Below are 8,595 nucleotides of genomic sequence, written 5' to 3'. Positions count from 1 at the left end.
CACAGCACTACAGAGGGCTCAGGATCAACTTATTTTCATGGAACAGTTGATTATATTAAACGTCTTTCAACTCACTTGGGCTGGCAGTACATGGTCAAGGAAGAAGACAGCAGAGTCTGCCATCAGGCAAGAGAGGTAGAATCTGCCTACAGGCAACAGACAGCAGTAGCTTAAACTTCGTGAAGCAGACCCAATGGGGTCTCCAGCTCCAGCAATGTACCACATCGACAAGATCCACATCGAAAAGATCCACCAGCAGCCGCGTGGTAAGGCAGGCCTCCAAGGAGTGACACAATCACAGGTTGGCTCAGCCCACAGGTAGTGCAGCACATGGATGAGGCAACGAAGTAGCTTAAGCAGCAGCATGCTGGTCCAGTCACCAGGGAGAAAAGTGAAGGGGCTGGCCTTGGAAAGCCATTTATCTCATAGGTCTCCCATCAAGCTGTGACCTGATTAAACTCTGCCCACAGGTTCCTATGGAAGCCTAGTTGGCACAATAAACCTAACTATCACACTGTCAAAAGCAATAAAACTGTTATTTAAGGTATTTCCATATTGCTTCCTGATTAGCATTCTCACTTGCAATAGTATTTGCTTTTCTCTGAGCATCACTAGCTGTATGATTTACCCTTAATCGTGTTTTCACTGCAAGAACTGGTTCTCATTCCTTTAGAGGTAGGCCAATTAGACAAGAGTCATTGTGTTTTATATATTAGAAATGGATGACTTCTCTTCCCTAAACATATGATGCTCATCTTGGAAAAACCCTTTTCTGCTTCTGCTAAGCTTACAGTCATTGTTCTGACAATATTTTAGCCTTTTGAACACTTTCAGGACTCATATAATCCACTCATAGGATCACATGAGACTTTGAGGTGAAACACAAAGCTGAGATGATGAATGACAGTGTATCACCCTCTGATTGTATGTCTCTTTTCCTCTTTACGTTCTGTTTGTCTACTGAAGTATAAATGCAAATGAATAAAAATGTAGTATTTCATAAATAAAAAGTAGTAATTCATTAAAGTATAATGAGTTTATGAAATGGATAAATAAGTATTACCAGCATAGTTCCATCCAATTTATTATACTTATGGATGGAATGAACATTACTACAAGCACTAAGAACAGAACATTTAAAAAGAGGAAGGAATGTAAAACTGTGATTTCCATATTAGCAGTCACTCAGAGAGAACCCTGATTTACAAGTACCACTTTAACAACTGGTTGGCCGAACTTAACAAAAAATTAGGTGTCAGTTTTGCCAAACCGGTATGACCCAGCTGAATCCCACACAGCCTGTATGAGTGCACTGAGTCCGAATCAACTCAGTCCATGGAATTGGGCTTGATTTTTTGTTTGTTTGTTTGTTTGTTTTCCCTTTTTGTTGGGTTTTTTTTGTGTGTGTGCTCCAACCCCTATGTGAGAATCTGTACACATGTTCCTTCATTCATCTTCACAGTGGTCCTATCTTCAGAGATGAAGATGAGAGAAATTAAGACCTTGCCTAAGGTCTGAACTCCAAATGTCTTTTGTTTTTTTCGCTGTTTTTCAATTCTCCTTGCTGCTGAACAAAACACAGAGCTCCACCCCACAAAAGTCTAGGTGAACAAGTGTTGATGGAAAACAAGAACAAACACAGATGAAGAGCCCAAGTCTTGGAACAATACTCCTGTCCCTGGAAGTGATGCACGGAACATTATTAGCACAGCTGGAGACCCTAGAAGTGCCTTGGGAGTGGGGAAGGAACAATGCATTTCTAATATTTGGTAATTATCTTGAAAACTACTTGTACCTTGTTTATGCTTAAACTTCAGCACAGAGGAATGCCACTTATTTTCTGTCTCAGCACGATGCGGGTGACGCATCCACCCAGCTGCCTCCCTCTTCGCATGAATGGGATCCTCTGGGAGTGGGACTTGTTTATGCCTCCATGAAAGGGCCGACCCAGCCATGCATCCTTCCTGCCTTTACGCCCTCTCCCAAAATTGTCTCCAGCCCAGGCTTTGGATACCACTAATAGAGACCCTCTGCAACAGTAAAGCTGTAGCATCAGGTGTTGGGGGAAGGGTGGGGACACAGCCCCAGATGCCCATCAAGAGAACGCTGTGGAACTAGGCCAGGTTACTGTCGTTGGCATTGGTTTGAGCAAAGAGTTTGTAGTCAACAGCTAGCCTAAAGATTGGTGGTTCAAACCCGCCCAGCTGACCCTCTGAAGGAAGCCAGATGATCAACTTCCATAAAAATGACAGCCAAGAATACCCAATGGAGGAGCTCCACTTCTGTAACACAAGGGGTCACCATAAGTCAGATTCCACTTAACAGCAATGAGTCTTGTTTCATTTTGTTTTAATGAATTGGGGAAGAGGAAGTGAAAGGCTAAGAGACTTCTACATGGAGTAATTCTATGACTTTAGACCAATGATTTAACCTATCTCAGCCTTACTTTTCCCCCAATTAATGGAGTAACACAGTCACCCCCAAAGATGCAACCATAACTACCATGGATTAAGTACATACTATGAGTTCTCTCTGGGTTAGGGACTTTTTATGCAAACCCCACTTGCTACAACTGACTTCTGAGAGATACATTGCTATTGCCACATTTTACAGGTGAGGATGGAAAACTTCAATGGTAAATATTTACCTGTCCGAAGCTACACAAGTGGTAAAGGAAACAAATGGACCCAAGACTCAGTGTTCTTAACCACTGTGACAAAGCACTTAGCACACAGCAATTTGCATACAATATGCATTCAATACGTGTTATTAAGATGTCAGTTTTAATGGGATTCTCTGAGTTAAGCTCTGTTACTAACATATAAATTGAACGTTTGAGCCTTCCCAGAGACACCTCAGCAAAAAGGCCTGGGGATCTACTTCTGAAAGATCATAGCAATGGGAGATCCTTTGAGCAGAGTTCTACTCTAACACACACGGAGGTCTCCATGCATCAGAGTTGTCGCAACAGCAGCTGGTTACTGGATTGGCTTTAATATTAGTTCAGAGTCTGAGGGCCCCCTCACACCTTCTCCTTTTAGTACCTATTTATTGTAAAAATAAAGCACCAAACCAAAAACCAAACTCACAGCCATTGAGTCAATGTGACAGGATAAAAGTGCCCCTGTGGGTTTCTGAGACTGTAACTCTTTATGGGAGTCATCACACAAAACTCTCATGAAGCTGAATTGTAAGATCCTATAGTCACTGTGAGATCCAGAAACTGTACTTTCAAACCATTCCAGAAGCTTGTCTTCCTGGGCCTCATCCAACCACAGACCACACCGAAAGGAGTCACAAGCTAATTTTTTTAACTTATCTTTATATGTTCGTTATTTCTTGGTATGCATTTCTAAACACAGTAGGTTAAATTGCTGATTTTTAATCGCATTATCATTTAAGTCACTTGCAATGGATGGGCTTGCCACCTCCCTCTATGCACTCCCATCCCTGAGCTTTCTCTTTCTTATAATCTGTTAAGCTTGCTTTCTAAGATTGCCTGACTCTCCCATTTCCCCCCTCATTTTAACTAGGCTCCTTCTTTTTGTATCTATTCTGCTCAAATTTGATTCTGTTCCCAACATTTTCCTCCCATTGTGAGGCCTTTATTCTGAAAGGGAACTTCGGATGGTCGGTTTTCAATTCATACAGAATACATAACTCCAGCCTCTTTACCTTTCCCCCAAGCCCCTTACACTCACTCCTAAATTGGGTTCTCTGTTAATGTTCTCAGACTGGTCCACTGTGCTTTCCAATAAGCACCCATTTTCTGATGAGCACTTTCTGTGCAGCAGTTAAGCTTTTGGTTGGCAGCCAAAAGTTCAGTGGTTTGAACCCACGAGCTGCTCAGCAGGAAAAAGACCTGGTGATCGATTTACAATCCAGGACACACTGCTGTGTCACTTGGCATTAGTTTGACAGTTCCCATCAACTCCTGCTCTCCACTCTGGGTTTCTCCTGCTCTCAGACCTTCGGCGCAGACACTGGTACCAGGGGAGGCTAGGGACTGCTCTAACTTGTCTTTTGGCATTCTATCTAATGTTGTTTCTTTCATTTTGTTGTCTAGTTTCCTTGTCTGTTTTGATATGGAGTTTTGCATAGGTTCCAAAATTATTCTACTGCCACTCTTGGCCTCCAGAATCTACTAAAGCACTTGACCCCTTTAGTATTTACTGGAACATGTTCAGACTGTGGTTCTCCTGCATTCATTGAAGACCACAAAACTTATCCCACCAGACGATGCCCCAGGGTTCACCCAACTCGACCTCTTGTCTTGCATAGAGAAATCAGTTGAACAGTTCAGGCACAGCAGGACGATCTTCTTCCACATAGCAGTTTTTAGAGAAAGCATAGGGGAATTTAGCAATGATGTGGCTGCCAGGCAGGCAAGAGACCAGAGTCATCTAGTGGAGGAAGTTGGGTGGGTTAGGGGGTGGGTGGTGGCTGATGATCCCATTCATATTCCACGGCCTAGGATACCAAACAGTTCAGGAAACACTCTCCAAACATCCTAGCATCTTTTTATTCATCTCATCTTGAGCTGACAGTAGGAGTCCCTGGGGGTCAGACCTTCAAGCCTTTGAATTTGAGAGGTCTCCGTCACCATGCTAGCTTTCTCTGATTTTCATCTATATCAACATGCTACCACGTTTATGCAAGTTCCCACTTTTGCTTGGCAGCACTAGAAACTCTCCAGGGTGATGAGTGTGGCTCTTCCTTCCCAGGATTTATGGTCAGCAACATAAATTTCCCTGACTTTTTGAGATGTCTCCCATCTCTTGATTCTTAGGAAATACCCCAAATCTTGGTTGGTTCAAGATAGAAATGTCTAATTTTTAGATACTTGCGTATATGCATTAATGAGAAAACCTTTTAAAAATTGAATAAGACAAAGAGGTTCCCAAGACACAGAGTCCTGATTTCTTGTCAGAACTATTTTGCAAACATACAGTCAAATCCTTGTAGAACACTGGTGTTAGAGAAGATAAGAAGGGGAACCCAGCATGGCTCTCTCCCAGCCTTGGTCTCCAAGCCACTCCTTGCTCCACCAATTTCCAAGAGAGAAGAGAAATCTTATGGGTTCATTTTGAAGATGTTCATTGGGTCCCATTATTAGTGTTCAAGATCCTTGAGTATTAATGACCAGGCCTGATTTTCTTGTCTTCTTCTTCTTTTTGACATTGTTACTAATGTTAGCTGCTGTTTACTCAGCCACCAACTCATAGAACGCCCTACCTAGTGATAATGCTATGCACAGCAGAACAAAATACTGCCTAGTCCTCTGTCATCCCCCTGATTGATATGAGATATGGTCCATACACTTTTACTTGGCTGATATTTTGGGAAGTAAATCACCAGGCCTTTCTTTCCAGGCTATCTTTGCTTGCAAGATCCACTTAAACTGGTTCAGCATCTTAGGCACATGGAAACCTCCATATCACGGATATGTTGACTGTGCACATGGTACTTTGGCTGGGAATCAAAATTGCTTCTCCAGAATGGAAGGCAAGTATTCTTCTTTTGAACCATCAGTGCCCCACTCTTCTATGTGTAGTCTCTCCATAATCACAACACTTGACTAGAAAGGGGTAAGATCCTGTGATCTGGAACTGAGTTTAAAGGGTATGGAAAAACCCGCCAAAGTTCAATGTTCCAGCCTCATTTGGCAAAGAATGCACAGAGTAAAGACCAACTAATAGTACACAAGTTTTCCATTTAATCTAGACCCTTTTGTATAAAAAGATGGTGTTTCTGAGCCCTTGGCCTGATGACAAGAGCATACGGAGCCACATGAACCCTCTTCAGACAAAGAAGGTGCTTGGATATATGACTTGGATGCATTGTGTCTTCTCCCTGAATATGCCTCACTCCATGCAGTACATATTTCATATATTCTCCAAATTGTTGGCTGAATAATTTTTCTGTAGCTCAGATGTGTTTATACCTACCTTCTGCTTATAAAAAAGTAAATCTCAAACTTTAATGATCCTGTTGCCTAAGAAGCCAAGTCTTCATAGTGCTAACATGACATTCAGTTCTTCTCTTAATCAGACCCTAAGTGACCTTGTTCAGCATCATAGCAACATGCAAGTCACCACGATGTACATTATGGTGTACATTATGGTGTACACCTCCGTGTACATTATGCTGGAGGAATCTGAGCAGCTTACTTTCCTAAAACAGACAGGTACTCACTCTTTGCAAGGAATTCTCCTTTCTGCTTTTAGCAAATCTTTTCAAGCTTAACTCATAAGTTGCCTTTTTGATGAAATCTGCCTTTAGCCCTTCTCCCCTCAATACAAGAGGTAAGGGAGAGAGGATGATTATTATCCTCCAGGAGTGCCCTTAATGATTTCTCCCTCTATTAGGAATCACTGCCCTTCCTCATACCACCAAGTCTATATCTCCCACCAGATTAACACCGTCTTAAAGTCTGTGAGTGTCACTAAACTAATTTATGATACTAAATTTATGATACTGTCTGCCTTGCTTATTGCTGGGATGCTGGAAACTATACCTTGAATACTTTAAGCACCAGCATGGTCACCCATAATGGACAGGTTTCAGCATAGCTTCCAGACTAAGACAAACTAGAAAGAAAGACCATGTGATCTACTCCCAATACTTAATCAATGAAAACCTTGTGGACCACCTCAGATATTAGCTGATATAGTGCTGGAAGACAAACCCCTAGGTTGGAAGGCACTCAGACTACACAGTGGCTATAATGAGCCCAAGCATACCAATGGTTGCGAAGATGACACAAGATTGGGCAATGTTTCATTGTCTTGTGCATGTGCTCACCATGAGTCAAAGCTAACTTGACAGCAGCAAACGACAAGGTTGGAGACAATGAACATTGCTTTCAGTTCTTGGGTGCTTATCACACACAATACCTGAAGGAGAAGGAGGAGAAGAAGAAAAGCCACTGTCGTTGAGTTGATATCAATTCATAGCAGCCCTGTAGAACAGAGTAGAATGGTTCCATAGGTTTCTAAGGCTATAAGTCTTTATGAAAGCAGACTGCCACATCTTCCCCCACTGGGCAGTTGGCGGGTTCAAACTTCCAGCTTTGTGGTTAGCAACTGAATGCTTTACCCACTATACCACCAACGCTTCAATCACAATACCTAGGAGACCGTAAATGTTCCATGACCTTTTTTGAGAAACTAAATGAATGAGTCAGATGTGGCTTGCTTTTAGAACAGGTTGAGAAATACTTATTGAGTACCAACTATATGCAAGTGCCTTTGTTTCACTATAAAAAGCTGTCTGGAAAATATAATGCATGAACTGGTTACTTGTAATTAGAATCTTATTCTCCAATTGGACAATAAATAATGAAGACTGGAGAATAATTGATCTATTTGAATAATGGTGCTGGCAAAAAATATTGAAAGTACCTTGGACTGCCAGAAGAATGAACAAATATTTATTGGAGGAAGTACATAGAGCCAAACAGCTCCTGTGGCAATAACATAATCTCCTGTCAACTTGCAAAGGGGTGGAATCTAGCCTGTCAATCAGGTTGCAACTTGATGACCTCATTTGGACGCACGACAGATATAAATAGCTCAGTAGAGGCCAGATACACACTCTTGCCCTGTGAGACATTCCTGTTGACAAGTCACATGGAGCTACACTGATAGAACCAGAGCCCTAGAGCTGGAGGAGCCATGGGAGACCCACACCAGCACTAAGATGCTTCCACCGCCACTAGATCCACAAGACTTTCCACCCACTGGCCTGTGATCTTCCTGTATTTGGCATCATTGCATGTGTTGTGTGAGTCTGAAGATGAATTTATAGACTGGTATTGGACATATGGGCTAATATCAAACTTATAGACTTGATTTGGACTGGTCTGGGATGTTTTCTTAATATACAATAGCTCTTTTATATAAAACTCTGTTTTATATATTTTGAAGGTGACACTTTTCACATATTTTGCATACATTATCAGGTCAGAGCAGTCCCTGGAGAAGGGTATCATGCTCTGTAAAGAAATAAGGTCATCAAAAACAGGAAGACCCTCAACGAGATGAATTGGCATAGTGGCTGCAACAATGGGTTCAAGCATCCCAACAACTGTGGAAGTGACACAGTGCCAAGGAAGATTTCAGTCTGTTGCATGTAGGGTTACTTTGCTCCAGAGCCGATTTGCTGACACATAACAATAACAACATCTCAGTCTCTCTCCTAAGAGGTGGAAAAGAACACAAAACTTGAGATTTGAGTCTCAGTCCTGTCACTTCCTTGTTCCATGGCTTTTAAACCTATGTCACAATTTCTTCATGTGTAAAACAGGGTAAAAATTTTCCAATAGGGTTAATCTGCTGAGCAAACAGTATCAGGTATTTGAAGGCATTCTGGAAAGCTCTTTACTATATTAGTTTCACTCACTTAATCACACCTGCAAGGCATGAGACCCAGGACAGGTATATTTTGGTGGAGAGGAAGCTATACTAAAGAGCCTAAAAGCGTTTATGTGGGATAGGTGGTCACACAATGATGGTTTTTGTTCTTTGGTGTCTGCTGCCTGTTTCCTTCAACACCTCGTGTTCGCACAGGCTTGTGTGCTTCTTCTCTGTGGAC

The sequence above is a fragment of the Echinops telfairi genome, unplaced genomic scaffold (assembly GCF_000313985.2).
Source record: "Echinops telfairi isolate 266 unplaced genomic scaffold, ASM31398v2 ScPeMD7_7469;HRSCAF=8507_0, whole genome shotgun sequence".
NCBI classification, from domain to species: Eukaryota; Metazoa; Chordata; class Mammalia; order Afrosoricida; family Tenrecidae; genus Echinops; species Echinops telfairi.
Note: the sequence above shows the minus strand (reverse complement) of the source record.